Source organism: Lathyrus oleraceus, chromosome 1 (assembly GCF_024323335.1).
Source record: "Lathyrus oleraceus cultivar Zhongwan6 chromosome 1, CAAS_Psat_ZW6_1.0, whole genome shotgun sequence".
Taxonomy (NCBI): domain Eukaryota; kingdom Viridiplantae; phylum Streptophyta; class Magnoliopsida; order Fabales; family Fabaceae; genus Lathyrus; species Lathyrus oleraceus.
This window is the reverse complement of record NC_066579.1, coordinates 255,795,351-255,818,835: the sequence shown is the minus strand read 5'-3', so window position 1 is coordinate 255,818,835 and position 23,485 is coordinate 255,795,351.

Sequence of the window (23,485 nt, the reverse complement as noted above, 5' to 3'; positions counted from 1 at the left end):
TACTGGCCAACTTTATTCAAAGATGCTCAACAAATAATTAAAGAGTGCGACAAATGCCAGAGAACGGGAAACATCTCAAAAAGAAATCAGATGCCCCAAAATGCCATGTTAGAAGTTGAACTCTTTGATGTGTGGGGTATCGATTTCATGGGTCCCTTCCCACCATCTTTTGGGAAGCAGTACATCTTAGTGGCGGTGGATTATGTCTCAAAGTGGGTGGAGGTCGTGGCCCTACCAACTAATGATGCTCGAGTGGTGATTAGGCTTCTAAAGGAGACTATCTTTGCTAGGTTCGGAGTACCAAGAGCTTTAATAAGTGATGAAGGAACACATTTTCTGAATCATCTAATGGAGAAGCTCCTCTTGAAATATAATGTGAAGCATCGAATTGCAACTCCGTACCACCCTCAAACTAGTGGGCAGGTGGAAGTGTCAAACAGGCAACTCAAACAAATCCTTGAAAAGACTGTAAACTCATCCCGCAAGGATTGGGCAAGCAAGTTGGATGATGCACTTTGGGCTTACCTAACGGCTTTTAAAACGCCAATTGGTATGTCACCGTACCAGTTAGTTTACGGCAAGGCATGCCATCTACCGCTTGAATTAGAACGCAAGGCATTTTGGGCTTCAAAATTTTTGAATATGGATTTATCCAAGGCAGGAAGTTCTCGGATCCTTCAGCTCCACGAATTAGAAGAATTTCGGAATCGTGCTTATGAGAATGCTAAGGTCTATAAAGACCAAACAAAGAAATGGCATGATAAAAGGATAGTGAAAAAAGAGTTTTATGAAGGACAACTGGTCCTTTTGTATAATTCTCGATTAAAGTTATTCCCTGGGAAGTTGAAATCCAAATGGTCAGGCCCGTTTGTTGTTCACAAAGTTTTCCCTCATGGAGCGATTGAATTAAAGAATCAAGCAAACGGGGATACATTCAAAGTCAACGGTCAGAGGTTAAAGCCATATTACCAAGGACAAGAAATTGGTCAAATACATGTTGCTCGTCTCACAGGATGAGAGGAACAACCGTCGAGCCATGCGACGTTAAACGAAGCGCTTCGTGGGAGGCAACCCACGAGTTTTCAATTTTTCTCTCTAATGGTTTTTGTGTGTTTCTATTTTTTGTTTGAGTTTGAGTGTTTGTAGGTAAGAGTAGTGTGCTACTGGTGAAGGTGAAAAATTCGAATGGGGTAACAACTAAGGTGTTCAACTGTGGACGTGTAAGGAGAAAATGCAAGACAAAACAAGGCAACACGGCCGGCCGTGTGGGCTAGCACGGGCCGTGTTGCATGCTTACCTTTTTCCCCATACATTTTCCAGAGGAGCAACACGGGCAGCCGTGTGTGCCAACACGGGTCGTGTTGCATGCTGATTTTTTTCCCATACATTTTCCAGGGGTGCAACACGGCCGGCCGTGTGGTCTAGCACGGGCCGTGTTGCAGTGCGTAACTCAGATTTTTTTTAAAAATTTAGAGACGTTGGAGTGGGGCCCACACGTCTTTAAATACCTTTTACCTCTCCCCCACTCACTTTTCAGCCACTTCATCTCCTCCAATCCTATTTTTCTCTCATATCTCTTAAACTCCATAACCACCTTCACCTTAAACCTCATATTTCATCATCATCCAACCATTGTTTTTCAAAGTTCCTTCACAAAAGCTGGGCCGTTTCTCGCACTCTACACCGTGACGGTATTATTTTTCTCTATCTCCATTATTTTTTCTGCTAACTTTTTCAGGTGACCATTATGCCCCCGAAAAGAGCCGAGCAAGGAAAGGCAGTCGTAGAGACCTCAAGACCGAGACAAAGGTCCCGGAAGATTCCAAACGCACACGGAATCATTTTTGAGGATGATGATCATGTTTAAAGGTACAAGACTCACCTTAAAAGGAAGCTTGTACCTACAAGGTATGTGTGTGATGATACTATGAGTGCATTAGGAATTATAGATGATGTATCTCAAATGTTCCACAATTTAGGTATTTTTGAATTTATGCATGCTGATGTGCCGTCCTATGAACGCATTACTCTAGAATTCCTAAGCACTGTTAAATTTAAATTGGAAAAGAATTGGACTGGTCATGTTTATGAATATTTTGGTACTATGAGTTTCCGGCTTTATAACGAAGATTATTCGATGTCGGTTATTCAGCTTGGGCAATGCCTCCGGTTACCATTGGTAGGATCCGGGGCAGTGCCAAATGACTTTCCTGTAGGTTCCTTTTGGTCCTCTATTACAGGTCTACCGCAGTACGAACCCCGGAGTGCAAAGGCATCATGGATTCAAAACCCGTGCTTCCGATATGCTCAAAAAGGGTTAGCGTTCACCTTGTTCGGACGAGGAGATAGTACAGGTGTAGCAGCAAAGCGGAAATTATATTTGATGCATGCCATGGTTAATGAGGAACCAGTGAATGTGGCGGCATTCCCCGCCGACCATTTAGGTACCATGGGGCGTGCCAGCTTAGGAGCCATTTCTGTGGGTGGTATGATAACACAAATTGCTGACTGGTGTGGGTGTAGGCCGGTGTTGGACGGAGAGACCCCGATGCAGGCGTTGGGTAAGCTTGACCTCAATGCCCTGTGCACGCAAGGAATGCTTGAACAAAGCCGTCATGGGTATGTGTTGGTAAGCCGGACACGCCGGCTGTTCCGCTTACCGAACACTGATAAAACTAATGTTGATAACAATGAGAATTGGTTGTATACTTCTGTTAACCCCGAAGAGGCGGGAGAAGATGATTTTCGTGCAGGTGAAATGATGGAGGAAGATGCACCGGCAAGGGAGAGGGGTGTTCCTCACCCTCACACCTCTCACAACCGAGGTATGGGAGCCTCCTCTGCTGGATGGACACCCATGGACATGGATCAGTTCCGTGTCGAGCAGGCTCGCCAGGGAGCGGAGATTGATCGGATCGTGACAGAGCAGCTCCGTCAAGGGGCTGTCATTGATGATATTCAAAGGATGATGCAACAGATGATGTTGCAATTTCCACAGCACCCTCCTCCGCAGTAGGCACTGTAAGTCCCTCTTGCATTTGGGTTTAAACATTGGGGTCAATGTTTAGTTCAAGTGTGGGGGGGTTCCTTTCATCGTTTTAATTTATTTTCCGTTTTGGTTTTTCATTTTTTTAAGTTAACTTTGATTTCTTTTATTTTCAACTGTTTGGATGTTGAGTTACAGATTGATGGATAAAAACCAGAGGCGTGATGGAAGGATGGTTAGTGGATGAAAGACACAACCCGAACTTACTCTCCCGAGGCACCTTGGAAATTTATGCAGCCGAAGAAAAACTATTGTTGGACACAGTGGGATGAAAGCTGGATTGAGATAGAAGTATGGTACACCTGAACCAAAAAGAAGCTACATTACACAGAGAGTGCTTTGGAACCTGCAAGTTTACCCCACATGGTGAGATTACAAAAAGCCATATACTAAGAGATCATCATGAGAGTTAATCCAGGTATGACTCTATCGCACTGGTTTTGCGTACGTTCTACTGACATAGCACTGCATTATGACACACACTGAGGCACATTTTTGTTGTTTAACCTTGAGCCTTTCCAGCCACCCTTGTACGTTTTATCCGTTGCGAACCCCTTTGAGCCTTTAACCATTTTGTTTGTTTGTAAACCGCTTATGTTACCCTATGGCCAGAAAAAGAAAAAATATAATAATCTCTTCTACCCTTGCTCGGCATAAATGTTGTGGATTTTGGAAACTGTGTTGAATTCTAAGTTTGGGGTGGTAAATCTAATACAAAAGGGACAAGTGTGCGAAAAATTGTTACAAGAAAAGAGAAAAGAAAAAAAAATTGGAGGCTTTTTGAATGCTCCGGAAAAAGAAAAAAAAAGAGAAAAGAAAAATAGAACTCATAAAAACGCACCTGTCCCAATTAAACGACTTGATTACATTTGAAATACTCAATCAGTTGAGTAAAGTTAAATAGTCGATGTCGAACCCCTTTATATCAAAATAAGCACAGGTACAAGAAAAATAACATGAGTGTCGAGCCCAAAAACCCCTTGTGTATCTGTTTGTTGTTTATCCCACCTGTCCTAAGCCCCGTTACAACCCTAAGTCCTCCTAAAGTGTGTGAATTATGTTTGTGCAATAGAAGTAGAATTTATTCAAAAACTAAGAGTCGATATTGCATATACTGAGTCTTTAGTGCTAACCCTGAGAGATTGTGTGAGATGTATGAAAAGCTTGCAGGTAAAGAGGTGCTGGACTGTGAGGTGTAGCGGATAGTTCGGATCGGGTGGCCAACGTCTTGATCATGAAGGTAGGAAACTCTGTGCGAATAACATCGGCTGTATAGTGGTGAAAAGGAATTCTGGGGTGACCTCTGTTTGTTGTCTCTTGCATCACTTAAGGACAAGCAATGAGATAAGTTTGGGGTTGTGATCGGTCACCATTTTACTTGATTTTCATCATGTTCTCGGCCAAAAGTCATCAATGTGGTAACCCTTTATTTTGAGTTTTAGTGTTTGAATTTTAAGTATTTCATATTTGAGTAGTTTTATGCTTATTTTGCTTTTGGTGTTAATTTAAGTTTTTAGATGCGTTTGATGTCGTTTCCATGGTATTGTGCATGTTTCAGAAGTAGTTGAAGACTCGGAAGTGCCAAGGAAACAATGGAAGAGTTAAAGAAAAAAAATAAAAAAAATGGAATAAAAATCCTGGAGCCAAACACGGCCTGTGTCTCCTGACACGGCCTGTGCTGCAAGAAGAGCTTCTTCCCATGCAAAAACCAGAGAGCCAACACGGCCGGCCGTGTTGCTTGGCACGACCCGTGTTGGCTAGCGCGCTGAATTTTTCTGATTTCCTATTTTCACTCATGGAGTGATCCCGAAGGGCAATTTTGACTTTTTGGCTTGGCTGTAATGTGTACTGTACTATTTAGACCTAAGAGGAGAAGAGAAAGGACTACGAAGAAAAGAAGAGCAATTCAAGGTTTTTGGAGAACGGAGATCATCAAGCGCGGAAGCAATTGAAGATCGAAGCTATCCAATCTCTTGTAATGTTTAACCTTACATTTGTACTTTCTTTGAATATTATGATGAGCTAAACCCCCCGATGCTAGGGGGTGTCCCTGAATTGCTTTTGTAATGAACCTTTTTCCAACAATTTTATGAATGTTTATGTTTTTATGAAATCAATTTATTATAACACGAGTGTAATGCTTGCCGTATTGGAAAATTAGGTATTGAATTGGAGGTAAAGGAGGTCTGACAAATCCCTTTATCACTATGTGTATAATAACATCGCTAATTTCTCTTAGGATTGAGGATCTAATAGTGATGATGGGAAATTCTTGATATTCATACATGGGATTAATATTCTTTTGAATGGCTAAGGAATTGGGATTTAAAATTGAATGTTAATAGTTTCTGGCTAAGGAATTAGGGGAAACTACTCTTGAGAATCATATTGAATCATTCTAACATAGATGTCATAAAATAAGGATTAAGTTTATTTCAGAGCAATTCATACACCCCGGACCTAGCATGCTTAACTTTTCTGCATTCAAAATTCTCTATTTTTCCTTTATATTTTACAGAGCAAATTCACTCCTCACTTACCAACCTAAAGTTCTTTTGTTCAATTGAATCATTACCAACACTGATAGTTCCTACGCAGTCCTCGAGATCGATACTCAGGATAATTCCTTTTCATTACTACATCGGTAAAAATAGTACACTTGCTATTTTCCCGATCAAAATGTCACACTTTTAATTGATTTAAATAAAAATTGTATTTAAATAATTATTTAATGAAAATCCACAAATATGAATTATTTGTAATCGTTATAACTGTCCAATTATTTTTAAATAATTAAAGTTATCTAAATATCTCTAATAATTTAAATAAATCATTTTTCATTTTTTCGCTCAAAAACTCCATAACCCCATTAATTATTAAATTACTAAAACACCCTTACATCTCCCAAAGTACCAAAATAACATATAACACACACACACACACACATACAAATATTCCAATAATTAAATCGAATTAAATTGAAAGGTCATGGTCTTACAACTCTCCTCCACTTAGAAAGATTTTCTCCATCAAAAATCACCTGGCGAAAACAAATGCAGATAAGATTCCTTCATCCGGCTCTACAGCTCCCACGTCATACTCCCTCTAGCAGGTCCTCCCCAAACAACCTTCTTTAAAGCAACCTATTTACCTCTGAGCTGATTCACTTATCAATCCTCAACTCTCATAGGTGATGCCTCGACGGTCAGGTTATCCCTCACTTGCACATCATCCATTAAGATTATATGAAATGGATCGAGAATATACTTCATAAACTAGGATACATGAAAAACATCATACAACTCAATCCTTAATCCTCATAGGTGATGCCTCGACGTCCAGGTTATCCCTCACTTGCACATCATACATTTGGATTATATGAGATGGATTGGGAATATACTTCCTAATCTATGATACATGAAAAACAACATGCAGATTAGAAAGAGATGGTGGCAAGGCCACCCTGTAGGAAACCAATCCAACTCCTCGAGTAATCTGATACGAACCAATGAAGCAAGGAGTAAGCTTCTTAGACCTCAACGCCCGTCCCACACCAGTCACATGGGTGACTCTCAAAAATACATTATCACCTTCTCGGAACTCAAGCGCCTTCTTCCACTTATCATGGTAACTCTTTGGCCTACTCAATAATGCCTTCATATTCTCTTGGATCATCTTCACCTTCTCAGTAGTCTGCTATACAATCTCTTGTCCTAGTACATCACTTTCTCTAGCCTCATACCAACACAATGGAGTTCTACACCCCATTCCATACTGATGTTAACCATATTGTTTCTCTACCATTTTTCTCATAATTGGACTTATTTATGAAACTTGTGATTTTAATGTGATAGTATGGGTTAGAGATCACGAAATTATATTTAGTATTGGAGTTGGGACAAAATTGAAACAAAGTAACTTGAGAAAGAAATCGATGGAAAATCCTAGAAATGGGATGCCACACTCTTTCTATGATTTAGAAAGGATGATAAGCCTAAGTGAAAATCACCATAAGAAACTTGGTTTCTTGATAAGATCAAAGATTTGGTCCAATCCAGACCCAAAGGAGCAAATCTCTCAAAATCACACAAAGTGTTTGTTTAACAAAGTTCAACTTGATTTTTCATTCATGATTAGCTCCCTATTTATAGGTAAATGGTAGCTTACAATAGTAAATCAAGAAATTCTACAACTTCCCTCTACTAACCTAATAGTAATGGCTTGGCAATGAAAGATCACACACCAAAGGTGGTGGAGAAAGTGGATATTTATTTCCTTAATGAATAATAGAAATTTATAGCCACTTTGATTAATTCATCCCACCTTTCTCTTTATCCCTCCTTCAAAGCTTTACCTATTCATTTCTTTAGCCCGTTATTTATTTAGAAACATAAAAGACACAAAATTTTAAAGCTTTAAGAGATTTAAAATGTTTAAAACACACAAAAAAAACAAGTGTTTTTGGCCAAAATCTGACAAGTTGGGCCCTAACACATTTTATTACAACATAATTGATTAAAAATGTAAAAATGGATAAACAAGACCACGTGACATGCCATCTTCATTAGCTTGGACCAAAATGATAATCATTAGCCCATCTCCTTTCAATTGATCTCGTGCTCCCACTGGTTTGTTCATAAATTATATTAGCACACCATTGACTCTCCTAGCATGTGCCCTTGTCATATGACCTCCTAAGCTTTGGATTACTTTATTTAAGTCTTGGTTCTACATGTCCTCCTCATCCCCTCCCTCTTGAAGAATATTCGACCTCGAATTGACCTCATCATCACCTACATCAAAAGGAGATAAATCAGAAACATTGAAAGTGGAACTAACACCATAGTCACCTGGAAGTTCTATCTTGTAGGCATTATCAATTATCTTGGAAAGAAATTGAAACATACCATCTTCCATTGGTTGTAATTTGGAATTTCTTTGCAAGGGAAACCTTTCCTTCCTCATATGAACCTAAGCCCAGTCACGGGTTTAAAAATCATTTTCTTTCTGCCCTTATTTGAATACTTAGCATAACTTTAATTTTTCTTCTAAATTTGTATTTTAACTTGCTCATGTAATTTCTTTATAAAGTTTGCCTTAATTTTTCCATCCTTATGCTTCAAAATAGAAGTGTTAGGCAATGACAATAAATCAATAGGTGTTAATGTGTTAAAGCCATACACAATTTCAAAAGGTGAAAATTGTGTAGTACTATGAACAACCCTATTATAAGCAAACTCCACATGAGGCATCCATTCTTCCCACATTTTAAATTCTTTTTATGAACACCTCTAAGACGAGTAGAAAGATTTCTTTTGACTACCTCTGTTTGTCCATCCGTTTGAGGATGACAAGTTGTGGAAAAAAGTAATTTAGTACCAACTTTACCCTACAAAGTCCTCCAAAAATGACTTAGGAACTTAGTGTCCCTATCCGAAACAGTGCTCATTGGCAGCCGATGAAGGCGTATCACATGTTTTAAGAAGAGATCAGCAACATGACAAGCATGATCTACTTTCTTACAAGGTATAAAATGCACCATCTTCGAAAATCTGTCAACAACCACAAAAATAGAATCTTTTCCAATCTTTGTTCTAGTAAGCCCTAAAATAAAGTCCATAGAGATATTAATCCAAGGAAATTCAGGGGTAGGCAAAGGAGTATAAAGTCTATGAGGCATCACCTTAGATTTGTCCTTTTTATAAACAATACATTTTTCACAAAACTTGTGCACATCAATTTTCATGTGAGGGCCATAAAAGTGTTCTTGCAACAAATCTAATGTTTTAAAAACTCTAAAATGCCCCATTAACCCACCCTCATGTGCTTCCCTCACAAGTAATTCTCTAATGGATCCTTTGGGCACACATAGTCTTTTTTCCTTAAATAAATAACCATTGTGCCTAAAGTTAGAAGAAAATTCAGAATCACTCGCAAACAAATCGTTAATATGCTCAAGACCAAATGCTTTAGTTTCAAGAGTTAAAAGCAAGACATGCCTTCTTGAGAGCGCGTCTACCACAACATTTGATTTACCTTTCTTATGCTTGATTACATAGGGAAATTGTTCAAGAAACTCAACCCACTTGGCATGTCTCTGATTTAACTTACCTTGCCCCTTCAAATGTTTTAAGGAATATTGATCACTATGAATGACAAACTCTTTGAGAGACATGTAATGTTGCCATGTTTGTAGAGCCTTCACCAAGGAATACAACTCCTTATCATAGGTAGAATAATTAAGGGCAACCCGTTTTAGCTTTTTACTAAAATAAGTAACTGGATGACCTTCCTACAACAAAACAACTCCAATTACCACATTAGATACATCACATTCAATTTCAAAAGATTTAGAAAAATTAGGCAAAACAAGAATGTGTGCTTGTGTGAGCTTTTCCTTTAGGGCAACAAAGGCTTGCTCTTGTTTTTCACCCCATTTAAAACGAACATTATTTTTAACAATTTCATTGAGTGTAGCAGCCAAGGTACTAAAATCCTTCAAAAACCTCCTATAAAAACTAGCCCAACCATGAAAGCTTCTTACCTCACTGTAAGACCCCAATTTTGACCCTAAGATCCCTCATGCAATCTCATCATATGCATTAGCATTGGGATCATACCTTGACATCCTCCTTACCCCTTTTTCATTGGGTTTGTTTTAGGAGAGATCACCAAGCACCATGTGATTGTATCATACTTGTATATTATCATTTTACTAACCAAAATACCAAAAATATGTCTTTGTATTTGCCTAACTCTTTTGTAGGTAGGCTATGATCACCATTGATCTATCAAGTTCACATCTAGGGTTTGAGACCCTCATGGCTAAGAGCACAACCAAGGAAAGATCCACAATGTCTCTAAGCATCATATATGAGTCCCAATGATATCTACATGTTATTTTGATCAATCATTCTTCAAGAGTTTGGAGTTGGTTTGCCTTGGAAACCCTAGTTTGTCTGGGTATCTTGAGTAACTTCTTCATCAAACTTCTTCACCAATTGATCAAATTTATCAAGGGGGACTTCAAAATTCATCATCCTATGCATATATGATCTACCATGAGCCTAAAAAGTCAATAGAATTGCAAGTTAGCAAGTTGGTTGATGGGGGTTGGCCAGATGAATTCATTTGATCAAAACTGGGTCTCCCTAGACCCTATCTCCTACAATTTTCATCATATGAAAATGATTCCAAGAGAAAAGTTACTCTAAATGACATTAAAAACAAATTTCATGTTGAGGTATAGAGCTAATGTTTCTTGGAAAGTCGATTTCTATATTGAAACATTATAGGTCATTTTGTCTAAACCCTAATTTGAAAGTCAACTTCCCAAGGCCATAACTTGCTCAATGTTTATGATATGAAACTTTCCAAGTCACACAATCAAATTCAAGATGTCTAATTCAACTTTGATGTTTTAAGGAAGAGCTAAATCAACTTTTATGAGCATGTGATATGAGGATACATTATAGGTCATTTTGGACCAATACCATTGAACAAGTGATTTTCCTCAACTTCAAAAATACATAACTCTCTCATTCTAAATCCAAATAATGTCAAATTGGTGACCATTTTGAAGTCCTTTGAAAGAGCTACAACTTTGATAAAGGCACGGTTCTCATTTGAAGCTCACATAAAACGTTTAGCAAGGTGCAACATTGAGGTATATGACTTGACACTTAGAAAAAAGTTCAATATGTTGAAATTTCCAAACCTTCACCTCAAAATTCACCATGATCCAAGTTCCAAATGGAAAAGTGTTCAACATAAGAGTTGTTCCTCTTGATCTAGGCTTTCCAAAGAGTCCTAATTCATTCATTTTGGATTAGTTTTTCTAGGGCTGCACATGGTGTTAATAGGCCCGCATCAATTGGTAAAATGAAAACTCCAAATAATCATATCACCTTGTCTTGCCAATCAAGCTTGATTCATACCTCATTTCAGTTAGTTTTGGACCTTAGTGCATTGCTTGATGGGCCTGTACACGCCCATGCAAGCTTAAACATGACATTGCCAAAGTTGGAAGAAATTTCAAGTGTGCAAATAACACTTGAATTTGCTATAAATAGAGACCCTCTGAACTCATTTCAAAGGATCCTGGCGCGCCAACTTTGCCTCCACTCTTCAAACCCTCACAATTCAAAGGAAAACCTGATAATTTTCACTTGAAAATTGAGTTTGAATCTCACTGTTTGGAGATTCAAAAACTCCAGAATCCAAAGCTTCTTACCATTCCTAATCCACTTCTGCAAGCTATTGGAGCAAGATCAAACAAGAATTTAAGCAATAAGGATCAAGTTCTGCACATCATTGAAGGTATTTTCTAGATTTTTTCTTCTCATTGATTCTCACTCAATTCTCACCAATTCTCTTGGATCTTTGGTTGTCTGAATTCCTACCAAGGTAGGCAAGAAGATTGAGTTGCTTTGAGGTAAAATCGAAGCAACTCAGTTGTCACACCTTAAAATTCAACTCCTCATATCTTTTTATATATATTTCGAGTTAGTTAAAGTTGAGGTCAGATTCGTGCTCTACGCCATTTTTTCTTCCAGATCATGTCCTCCTTTTTCATTTATGTCATGGTAATAATTGGACCAGTTCGGCCAAGGTCACCTGAGAAGACGACTGGTGCTTTGCTCCGACAATGAGGTGGCGTGGTTCTAAACCATTGATCTAGTTTAAAATGTTTTAATCACAAATGTTGGTTTGGATGACCAGTTGTGTGGCGTGCTGACTAAGTTCCATCATGGAACGCGCGTTTGTGTCCACTTGATCTGCCACCTCAATTAATGAAGGAGATCAAGTGGTCCACATTTTTTTGTATTTTCTGATTTTTATTTTATTCCTTTGATTTTCATTAATTCATGTTAATTTTAATATTGATCCAAAAAATATGAGAGTTTCACCAAAAAAATTTAAATAAAATCCTCCTCCATTTTATGAATTAAAATTATTTTTTGGATCATTATTAATATTTTTCATGATTTAATTGATCTTATGATTATTTTTAATTATTTAAAAATACTTTTAAGTTTCCAAAAGTTCTGGAAAAAAAATTCCAAGGTCCTTTGACCTTGCTTGACCTATGATAAATCTCATGGCCATTTATTTGGTGTTTTGATGAGGTTTTAGGAAATTGACCAACCATATTTCATTTAATGCATTATTTTTAGTATTTTTAAATTGAATAAATTCCAAATAATTGTGTTGAGCCATTTTGATTGATTTTGTGAGTTTGACTTGTGTTGTTGGGCCTTGGTCAAGGTTGATTTAACTTTGCTAGGTTAAGATCATCGGATTTAAGGGATTGATGGAATGTACATTCCATCTCCCAAAATGAATGAATGATCTTAATTTTGAAAAAGTCCCCCTTTGTCCAATTTGAGTTTGATCTATCTTCCCTCCCTCTTCATCTCATTCCCCTTCTTTATCCATTCATGTCATGGACCTATGATATCTCTACATCCTAAGGCTAGTTGATTGCAAAAATCTACATAAGTATATGGATGAGATTAAGCCACCACTTTTGCATATTCTTTTTGTGTGTGGTATGTTTCATGAGCATAGTCCATTATACTATGTCTCTAACATGCATTAACACCAAAATTCTATTGCCCGACCTCATATAGTTGTGACTTCTACATAAGTCCAATTACGATTGCTTAGTATAACGCTAAATTTTTACACAAAATGCATAGCATTCTAGTTAGTGAGATTGTAAGTCTCCACTCTTTCTAGTATTGTGTGGAAACTTGGCCTTTTTTCCTTCCTTTAGAATATGTCTTGGTTCAAGGATTCATGCTTGTGATAAGTGGGTTGAGTGTTCTCCAAAGAATGACTTAAAAATAAAAGCAAAAGCAATACTAACTTTTAACTCATTAACAACTAACATTTAATTTCAAGTCATTTACTTTAATGTACTTTATTTTTTTTAAGCCTTATTCATTTGCCATTATTCATACCATTCTAATTGTTTATGTTAATGTCATTTTTACTTTGTCCACTTGGACCATATTTTGTTTGTGTATAATGTGTTTGATTGTGTTGTCTTTGACCATTAATGTACATAATAAGAACAGAAACCCTAAAAACACCTTGTGTGGACTATTGGTTTGATCTGAGACTATTGGACTTTGAATTTAGGCAACACTCCCTATGCATAGGACTTGGTCAATGCCAACTTTCATGTAACCAAGTGCTTTTAATTTAAAACTTAATCTGATACATCATTGAAGATCCATTTGAGTTCATCTGCAACATGATCATTGTGAAGTTGTTATTTTGAACCTATGACTTGTGGCATTGTGAAATTCAATTGTTACATGGGCAAACTTGAAGAAGATCATAGAGTTGCTAAGCTTGGATGTGGCTATCTTTATTTGATGCCTTTCTCTTCAAGTTGATATATTGTGCATTGTTTGTTGCTTGATTCTAATGTCCAAGGGAATTTGGGTTTCTATATGACACTCTTGTCTATTGGATTTTAGCCCATTGGTCAGATCTTTTCAACTCTCAACTTTTAAATGTGTGCTTAGGATTAGTCCCTTCATCTCCTCCCCATTTCTTTAATTTCAAAATCTCTCCTTGTTTTTTAAAATCTTCTTTGCTTGTGCTTGTTTTCTAAACTTAAACCATATTCCAAATTAGAAACTTTGGCCTTATGCCATTGCATTTTCCAACTTCTTTTCTCAATCAAATTTGTAAATATACTTAACTATACTTGACTTAAAATTTTCAAAAAGCCAAAATGAATTAACCCATTCAAACCATTTTAGGCCTTTGTGCCTTTCAAACCTAATTTTTGTTAAAAGCAATACACCCACTTTGAAATTTATACCACGAACTACGAGGTTTTGATCCCTTATTTTTATGTTGGTACGTAGGCACACGTCTGAAGGTCTTGTCAAACACAAAAATATAATTAATGAATTATTTTCTCATCCCCCCATTCTATTTGCTTGCAAACACCATTTGTACAAAAATACATATGCACACAAAAAAGGGCTCCCTAGGAGTACCTAGGACAATTTGGGTGGTAACACCTTCCCTATGTGTAACCAACCCCCTTACCTGTAATCTCTAGCATTTTATTAGTTTTGATTTGAAAACTTCATATTTTTTGGTTTTTTTCGTACTTTTCCCCTTTCCCTTGGAAATAACAAAAGCGCGATGGCGACTCTTGTTGTTTGATGTCTTGCTTATCCATAGCTTGATGATCATGAATTTACCGCTATAGAAATTAAGTGGCGACTCTGCTGGGGAGTAGTCTCTAGTGGGTTTATCCCACTTTTTTGTGTGATTATAATTGTATATTTGATGTACGTATATTTGTTTGTGTGATATAATCTGCTTGTTGTGCTTGGTGATCTCTAAGTGGTGAGATAAGTTCTAATCCAAACTTGAGTGCAATTAAGATAGGAGGATGGTATAGTCATGTTCGACTTGTGTCGACTAGTCCTTAACAAGTTGGCTTGAGACCCATCTGCTCAGTGGAGACCCTTTTGGATTTGGAAATGTCACACAAGTATTTGTGGTTAGGCATTACTATCTCTAATTTGGGGTCCGAGAAGCTGAGGACCGTAGAACATTTACCCCCTCTTGGCCTATTTAGGACGTAGTGCGGAGGTTGTTCAAGTGTAGACTTGATAATAATTGTTACGCGATACTACACTTAGACGAGTTTCTCTTGAGAATATTATGGGTTGATGAGTCAGTCATCCTAACCTGTAATATCCGATAGATGGAATTAAGACTCTGGGAACTTTTTAGAACATGATCTACAGGTTTTTATCCTTAGTTCACTCCTTTGGGATGGTTCTTACCCAGACTCCATGCTCGTGACTTACAACAAACCCTTGATTCTTGGTTGATCCAATCAAGTCTTGTCAATACCAATGGAACTTGGGTGTTGATAAGGTGTAAACCATAATCCACCAAAATGGATGATTGATCTTGACAATGACTTGATTCATCCCTTGACCTTTGTTTGTTTGCCTTGTGTGTGATCCCTTATTTGTGATTGTTGCATTCATGCATTCATTCGCATCATAACTGAGGTGTTATTTGCAAAAAAAATCAGACCATGGATTATGGACGAAGGAACACTAAGAAGTACAGTTTCAAATGTCCGGACTTGAAAGAGTTAAGGAAGCTAGCATCTTTTGTATTAGATCCCTTGGACTTCAAACAACTCCATGGGAAGCTTTTGTCTATCTTGTCTGCTGATGTGGTTGAAGGACTTTTGAGTGTGTTAGTGTAGTTCTATGATCCTCTCTACCATTGCTTCACTTTTCCTGATTATCAGCTTGTGCCTACGTTAGAGGAGTATGCCCATCTTTTGGGAATACCTATTTTAACAAAGTGCCTTTTAGTGGATTGGAAGAGATTCTCATATCTCATCTTATAGCTGAAGCTCTTCACTTGAAGAAGTCTGAGATAGAGGCTCATTGTGTGAAGAAGGGAGGATTGTTTTGGTTGCCTTCTGATTTCCTCATCAAGGAAGCTACTGCTTTTGCTCAAGCCGGTAAGATGAGTGCTTTTGAAGCTATCTTTGTGTTGCTCATCTATGGATTAGCTTTGTTCCCTAACATTGACGGTTTTGTTGATGTTAACGCCATTGAGAACTATTATCCACTCAAATATGGAGTCCAAAAGCTAGTGAAAAGTGGAATGGTGTCCTTTGAGGACCATGCACCCAACGTAAAAGCTAACCCACTGCCCCCTCATGGAAATTCATCTGTCAATATGGTGGACGGATGCCCTGGGGAGTTCAAAGTGTTCGACGTCCGTTTCATTCGAAGGTCCTTGGTGACGATACATAAGGATATTTGCTTGGTGAGAGATTGTGAGCATGACCATGATGGTTATGCTATCTGCAGTGTTAATTCAAGAGGTTCTGAGATTCTGAAAAGAGAGATCCAGCGGTTGATGGATGAGGGTATGATTCAGATTATTCAATCCCAACACGTAGATGACGATGTCAATGTGATTGTTCATGTGTTTAAGAATCCCGAGAGAGTGGTGATTTAGTATGATAGTAGCAATAACAACAATATCAGCCAAAGATCGGTATCGTTGTTGGTCATACGGTTGGCGGGTCCAGTCCCGTACGCATACGATAAGGTTGTTCCTTATCAGTATAATGCAACTATGGTGAAGGATGGTCAAGAGGTTCCATTACCTACGACCAATTCTGTCGTGAGAATTGTTGATGTTACCAAGGTGACCCGCAGTGGTCGAGTCTTTGGGTCGTTGTTCCCAAAAGATGTGGAAGATTCAACAATTGGTAAGAAGGTATAAGTGCCCGCAGTAGATCCAGTTAGTACTTCCAAGCATCAGTTTGATGAATCCAACAATTTGAAGACTAACGATGATGATGAAGTACTTAGGCTGATAAAGAAAAGTGAGTTCAATATGGTGGAGCAGCTGCTCCAACAATTTGAAGACTAACGATGATGATGAATGTACTTCCAAAGTCAACATTGTCAAAGTTGTCATACCAAGGAGCACCTATGAGATATAGTGGCATAATCCTCAAAGATTTCGACGGTTCGTGCAAGACAGTGATAGGTGAAGTGGGCCATCTAGTGAAGATAGGTCCGAGTAATTTTCAAATTACTTTCCAAGTAATGGATATCCACCCGGCCTACAGTTGTCTGTTGGGAAGGCCATGGATCCACGAGGTAGGAGTCGTTACCTCCACGTTGTATCAGAAGCTCAAATTTTTAAAGAATGGTAACCTTATCATTGTTGGTGGGGAGAAGGCACTGTTGGTTAGCCACTTGTCATATTTCTCTTATGTTGAAGTAGAGGATGACGTTGGAAATCTGTTCCAAGCCTTATCTATTGCTGCTAAAAAAGAGTTGGGGCACTTATGTCCTCATTAAAAGATGCAAGGAAGATTGTCAAAGAAGGAACTGTTGATCAGTGGGGGCGAGTGGTAGAGGTCACCGATAACAAGAATAGAATTGGTCTGGGTTTTCGGCAAGGATTGTCAATTGTTAGATCAGAGGATATGCAACTCAGCTTCCGTAGCGGAGGGTTCATTCATGGCAATGAACAACACATAGCTGTTGTGCTAGAGGATGACGAAGAGGAAGACTGCACCAATTTTGTGACGCATGGAAAGGCTTGCAACAATTGGATTGCTGTTGATATTCCTGTTATTATGCATCGATCTAAGTAATTGCTTATATTTGTTTTAAAAAATACTTCTCCTATGCCTAAGGGAGAAGTGAACATTGTTGGGAATTTCAAATTGATCATTAATAAAGTTTAATTATATTCATCCACATCTATGATGTTTTGTTTTTACTTTTTGCTTTATTCTGAAAATGGTAATCACAAAAAACATAAATTAAACAATATAATTGTCCATCTGCATAATATTTGGTCACAAATTCACCTCTCTAAAATTAAAATATCAAATCATTATGCCGGTTGGTTTCTAACCTCATTGAATACAATGATCCTTCTCCTTCTTCGAATTTTGAATTCCATGTGTTTGAGGCCGAGGAGGAAAGTGATGAAGAGGTAAGTGATAAATTTTCTCGTCTTCTTGAGCATGAAGGAAAAGCCATTAAGCCATTCAAAGAGCAGATTGAGTTAGTCAACTTGGGTTCCGAGGATGATGTGAAGGAAGTCAAGATTGGGGCTCGATGGTACCCATAGGTTAAGAAGGGGTTGATTGATCTTCTCCGAAAGTATTCAAATGTGTTTGCCTGGTCCTATCAAGACATGCCTGGGTTGGATTCTGAGATAGTGGAACATAGATTACCGTTGAAGCCAGAATGCCCACCAGTCAAGTAGAAGTTGAAAAGAACGCATCCTGATATGGCAGTGTAGATCAAAGAAGAAGTGCAGAAGCAGATTGGTGTCGGTTTCCTTGTGACCGCTGAGTATCCGCAATGGATGGCCAATATTGTGCCTGTTTCAAAGAAGGATGGAAAAGTCCGCATGTGTGTCGATTATAGAGATTTGAATAAATTCAGTCCAAAAGATGATTTCCCTCTGCCACATATTGATATGTTGGTAGACAATACCGCTAAATTCAAAATCTTTTCGTTTATGGACGGATTTTTTGGATATAATCAGATCAAGATGGCACCCGAAGATATGGAGAAAACCACATTCATTACACCTAGGGGAACATTCTGTTATAGAGTGATGCCTATTGGTTTGAAGAATGTTGGTGCAACTTACCAAAGAGCAATGACTACTCTTTTTATGATATGATGCATAAAGAGATTGAAGTCTATGTTGATGATATGATTGCTAAATCAATTGATAAAGAGGAACATGTTAAGCATTTATTGAAGCTATTCCAGCGTTTGAGGAAGTATAAACTCCAGTTGAATCCCAATAAGTGTACTTTTGGTGTCCGTTCTCGTAAGTTGTTGGGCTTTATTGTCAGAGAGAAGGGTATTGAAGTTGATCCCGCCAAGGTCAAAGCAATACAAGAGATGCATGCGCCCAAAACTGAGAAGCAAGTCAGAGTTTTTCTCGATCGCTTGAATTATATCTCAAGATTCATTTCACACATGATTGCCACATGTTCGCCTATATTCAAGCTTCTTCGGAAAGATCAATCTTGTGATTGGACCGAAGATTGCCAGAAAGCTTTTGATAGTATCAAAGAGTATCTTCTTGAGCCTCCGATTCTGTCTCCACATGTTGAAGGAAGACCATTGATCATGTATTTGGCTGTGCTTGAAGATAGTATGGGTTGTGTTCTTGGTCAGCAAGATGAGACTGGAAAGAAAGAATTTGCAATTTACTACCTCAGTAAGAAGTTCACCGATTGTGAGACTCAGTATTCTATGCTTGAGAAGACTTGTTGCGCATTGGCTTGGGCTGTTAAGCGTCTGTGTCAGTATATGTTGAATCATACCACTTGGTTGATATCCAAAATGGATCCAATCAAGTATATATTTGAGAAACCTGCTTTAACTGGGAGGATTTCCCATTGGTTGATGTTGTTATCAGAGTATGATATCGAGTGCCGATCTCAAAAAGCTATTAAGGGTAGTGTCTTGGCTGACCATTTGGCTTACCAACCGATTGAAGATTACCAGTCATTGCAGTATGATTTTCCAGATGAAGAGATCTTGTACATGAAAATGAAAGATTGTGATGAACCATTGCTTGAAGAAGGGCCAGAGCCTGGTTCCCGTTGGGGCATGGTATTTGATGGAGTTGTTAACCAATATGGTAATGGCATTGGGGAAGTAATCATTACTCCTTAAGGCAAGCACTTTCCATTTACAGCTAGATTGACTTTCAAGTGTACAAACAATATGGCAGAATATGAAGCTTGCATTATGGGGCTCGAAGAGGCCATTGATCTCAGAATCAAGCATTTAGATGTCTTTCGAGATTCAGCTTTGGTGGTGAATCAGATCAAAGGTGAATGGAGACGAATCAACCCAGTTTGATACCGTATAGAGATTATGCAAGGAGGATTTCAACTTTCTTTACCAAGGTTGAGTTTCATCATATCCCTCGAGATGAAAACCGGATGGCAGATGCTCTTGCAACGTTGGCATCAATGATTGTAGTAAAGTATTAGAATGAAGTTCCCAATTTGACTGTGATGCATCTTGATAGGCCAGCGCGTGTGTTTGCAGTTGAAGAGGTCAAAGATGAGAAGTCGTGGTATTACGACATCAAATGTTTCCTCCAAAGTCAGATTTACCTATCTGGGGCATCTTTGAAAGATAAGAAGACTTTGAGAAGATTACCTAGCAATTTCTATCTGAATGGTGAAGTGTTGTATAAGAGAAACTTCAATATGGTTTTGCTCAGATGCGTGGATAGACACGAAGTAGACTTATTGATAACAGAAGTCCATGAAGGTTCCTTTGGTACTCATTCCAATGGACATGCAATGGTGAAGAAGATGTTGCGAGCATGTTACTATTGGCTGACAATGGAATCTGACTGTTACAAGTTTGTGAAGAAATGCCATAGGTGTCAAATATATGCGGATAAATCCATGTCCCTCCGACACTGTTGAACGTCATTTCCTCCCCATGGCCCTTCTCCATGTGGGGAATTAATATGATCGGCATGATTGAGCCCAAAGCTTCTAATGGACATCGTTTCATTTTAGTGGCAATTGCTTGCTTCACAAAATGGGTTGAAGCGGCATCATATGCGAATGTGACCAAGCAATTCATTGTAAGGTTTATCAAGAATCAGATTATATGTCGTTATGGTCTGCCAAGCAAGATCATTACTGATAATGGATCAAACTTGAATAATAATATGGCGGAAGCTCTTTGTAAAGACTTCAAGATTACACATCATAATTCTTCTCCCTACAGACCCAAGATGAATGGGGTTGTTGAAGCTGCAAACAAGAACATCAAGAACACTATTTAGAAGATGGTTGTGACATATAAAGATTGGCATGAGATGCTCCCATTTTCTTTGCACGGGTATCGTACATCCATCCGCACTTCAACAGGGGCAACCCCTTTCTCACTTGTTTATGACATGGAAGCAATACTCCCCGTAGAGGTTGAGATCCCTTCATTATGTGTGCTCATGGAAGCTAAGTTAACTGAGGCTGAATGGTGTCAGACCAGGTATGACCAGCTGAATTTGATTGAAGAGAAGAGGTTAAATGCCATGTGTCATGGTCAGTTGTATCAGCAGAGAATGAAGAAAGATTTTGATAAGAAGGTCAGACCTCGCGTATTCAAAGAAGGTGACCTTGTGCTCAAGAAGATCCTCTCTTTCAAGCAAGATTCTAGGGGCAAATGGACTCCTAATTATGAAGGCCCATGTGTTGTTAAGAGAGCCTTCTCAAGCGATGCTTTGATTCTTACAACTATGGATGGTGAAGACTTCACTCGTCCTATGAACGCAGATGCAGTCAAGAAATACTTCGCCTAAAAAAGAAAAGAACAACTCGCTAAGTTGAAAACACGAAAGGGCGGCTTAGGCAAAAATGAGTGTCTCAATGGATTGAAAACCTGAAAGGGTGATCCAGGCAAAAGTTAGAGACATAAAACAGAAAAGAATTATCCCAGTAAATTGAGTACCCCCATCTTGGGGAAATTTATGCAAAAATTAGGGATTATGGCAAGTAACTGCATCCTACTGATCTTCAGATTTGAAGACTTTGTTGAGCACAACGGTCGACGGTGATCCCTCATCCCCGGTAGTGGCTAAGAGCACAGTGGATATCAAGAGTTGGTGGAAGGATTAGTGATCATTTGTATTCAATGTAACCCTTTTCCATGAAAATTACCATTTTCAACTTTGTAAAGATCTATGGAGTCTTGTCATTTACAGACTACCATTCTATTAAATAAAATTGAGCTTTTATCCAATTGTTTCTACTCTTATTTATTTCAGCCAAATAGTTTTAAATTTTATTATAATCATTTTTGAAAATTAAAGTTGTAATCAAAACACGTTTTCTTAAACATATAAAAGAAGTAATTTTAAATAATCAATTTCATTTAGAAGGAATATCAACAGTGGTTCGAAAGTAGTAAGCCCTAAGGGTGGAGCAGTATTGGTTCTCCCCAAGCAATAGGGGCATTTTCTCTTTCATCCCCGACAGCATTGTTCAATAACTCGGTGTTTGTTGATTTCTCCAGACGGTTATTTATTGCTATTCCCCAGTAAAGTAGTGAGTCGAGTTGGTTAATTAATCTCATGCGGAGTATTTGTTCCCTAGATGAGTGCGGACATTTTGTTACGACAATTTGCGTAATTTCGACAGAACGTTGGTTTACCCGTCAGCCGCCACCAGATTTTCTCCCAGTCAGAGTTTCCTCCTGGTTTCTGAGCAGCTATTTGTGTTTATCCTCTACATGGTTGTCTCCCATTTGATATGGTGTTGACCTAAAATTCCCCGCAGACTCGATAACGGTTTTCCTCAGCATATTGCTTCTTTCCCCGGCTAGGTTTAAGCCTTTGGGATGTTGATCTCTCTTTTCTCCAGCGATTGTTTCCCTCTTTTGTGGATTGACCAAGAATTTTATCGATGATTCAATTCTGCGACACCCTTGTATCCGTTGCGATTGTTTTGTCAGCATAATCATCATATATATATATATACATATACATATACACTCATATAACTTAATGGTTGCATCATAGCTCTTGTTGACTCATTCTTGTGATTCTTATTCTCTGTTATGGTGGTACTTTACCCTCATACGGGTTTGGTGAGTTTGTCCTCTTTTCAAATATAGAGTATCAGCCCCTTAAGCAGAAAGACTTTAACCTTTCTCCTTTCCTCACTGAGTTATTTCCTCGTGGATGATTATTATTTCAGTTTCCTCCCCAATTGATTATCTGGATGGAACCATTCCCCCTCAGTTGTATCCTCATTGGGTGGAGTCTTGATTGACCGTTTCTTTCTAAATCTTACCTAGATAGATGTTTTGGGTCCCCTAAGAGTTTATTACCCAATAAATGGTAATATTATTCTTAGTTTGCAGTTTGTTACTTCTTGCCCAATACCCGGAAAAAGTACTCCTGTTTTCTCCCCAGTGGATTCCCCAGCAAATTCATTTTTTATGTTTCCCCAGGAAGTATATCCTTGATATGTTCATCCTAACTGATGATGAATATTTTCTTCCCCTGTTTGAGTTTATCCTTGATATGTTCATCCTAACCGATGACGGATACTCTCATCTTTGGTATTCTACCTAGTAAAAGGTAGTTGTAATCCCTATTTCGTTCCCTAGAGAGTTAATCCTTGATATGTTCATCCTAACCGATGACGGGTTTTCTTCTCTTTACGGTCTTCTGCCCAGTAACCGGTAGTTGTAACTCCTGCTTTTCTTCCCCCTGCAGAGTTTATCCTTGATATGATCACTTTAACCAGTGACGTATATTCTCTTCTTCGGTATTCTATCCAGTAACCGATAGATGTAATTCCTATTTCTCTCCTCCCAGAGTCTATCCTTGATATGTTTATCCTAACCGATGACGGATTTTCTCTTTGATGGTATTCTATCCAGCATTCGATAGATGTAATTCTTACTTTTTGTTCAGTTGGTTTATCCTTGATATATTCATCCTAACCGATGACGGATATCCTCCTTGACATCCCTAGGAAAGTCTATCCTTGATATGTTCATCTTAACCGATGACGGATTTTCTTTCCTTTGAGTCTATCCTTGATATGTTCACTTTAACCGGTGACGGATATTCTCATCTTTGGTCTTCTACCCAGTATTTGGTAGTTGTAAATCATGTTTTTGCAGTTTTTCCCAGCAGGGCTATTCTTACCCAGTAATCGGTAATGAATATTTCCTCCTGGCGGTTCCTAATGAGTCATCCTTGATATGTTCATCTTAACCGATGACGGGTGTCCTCTCTGTCAGATTATTATTATCTCCTTACCCAGTAACCGGTAGTGGATAATAAATTTCTACTCCTCTGCGTTGAAGTCTATTTCTTCCCTAATTG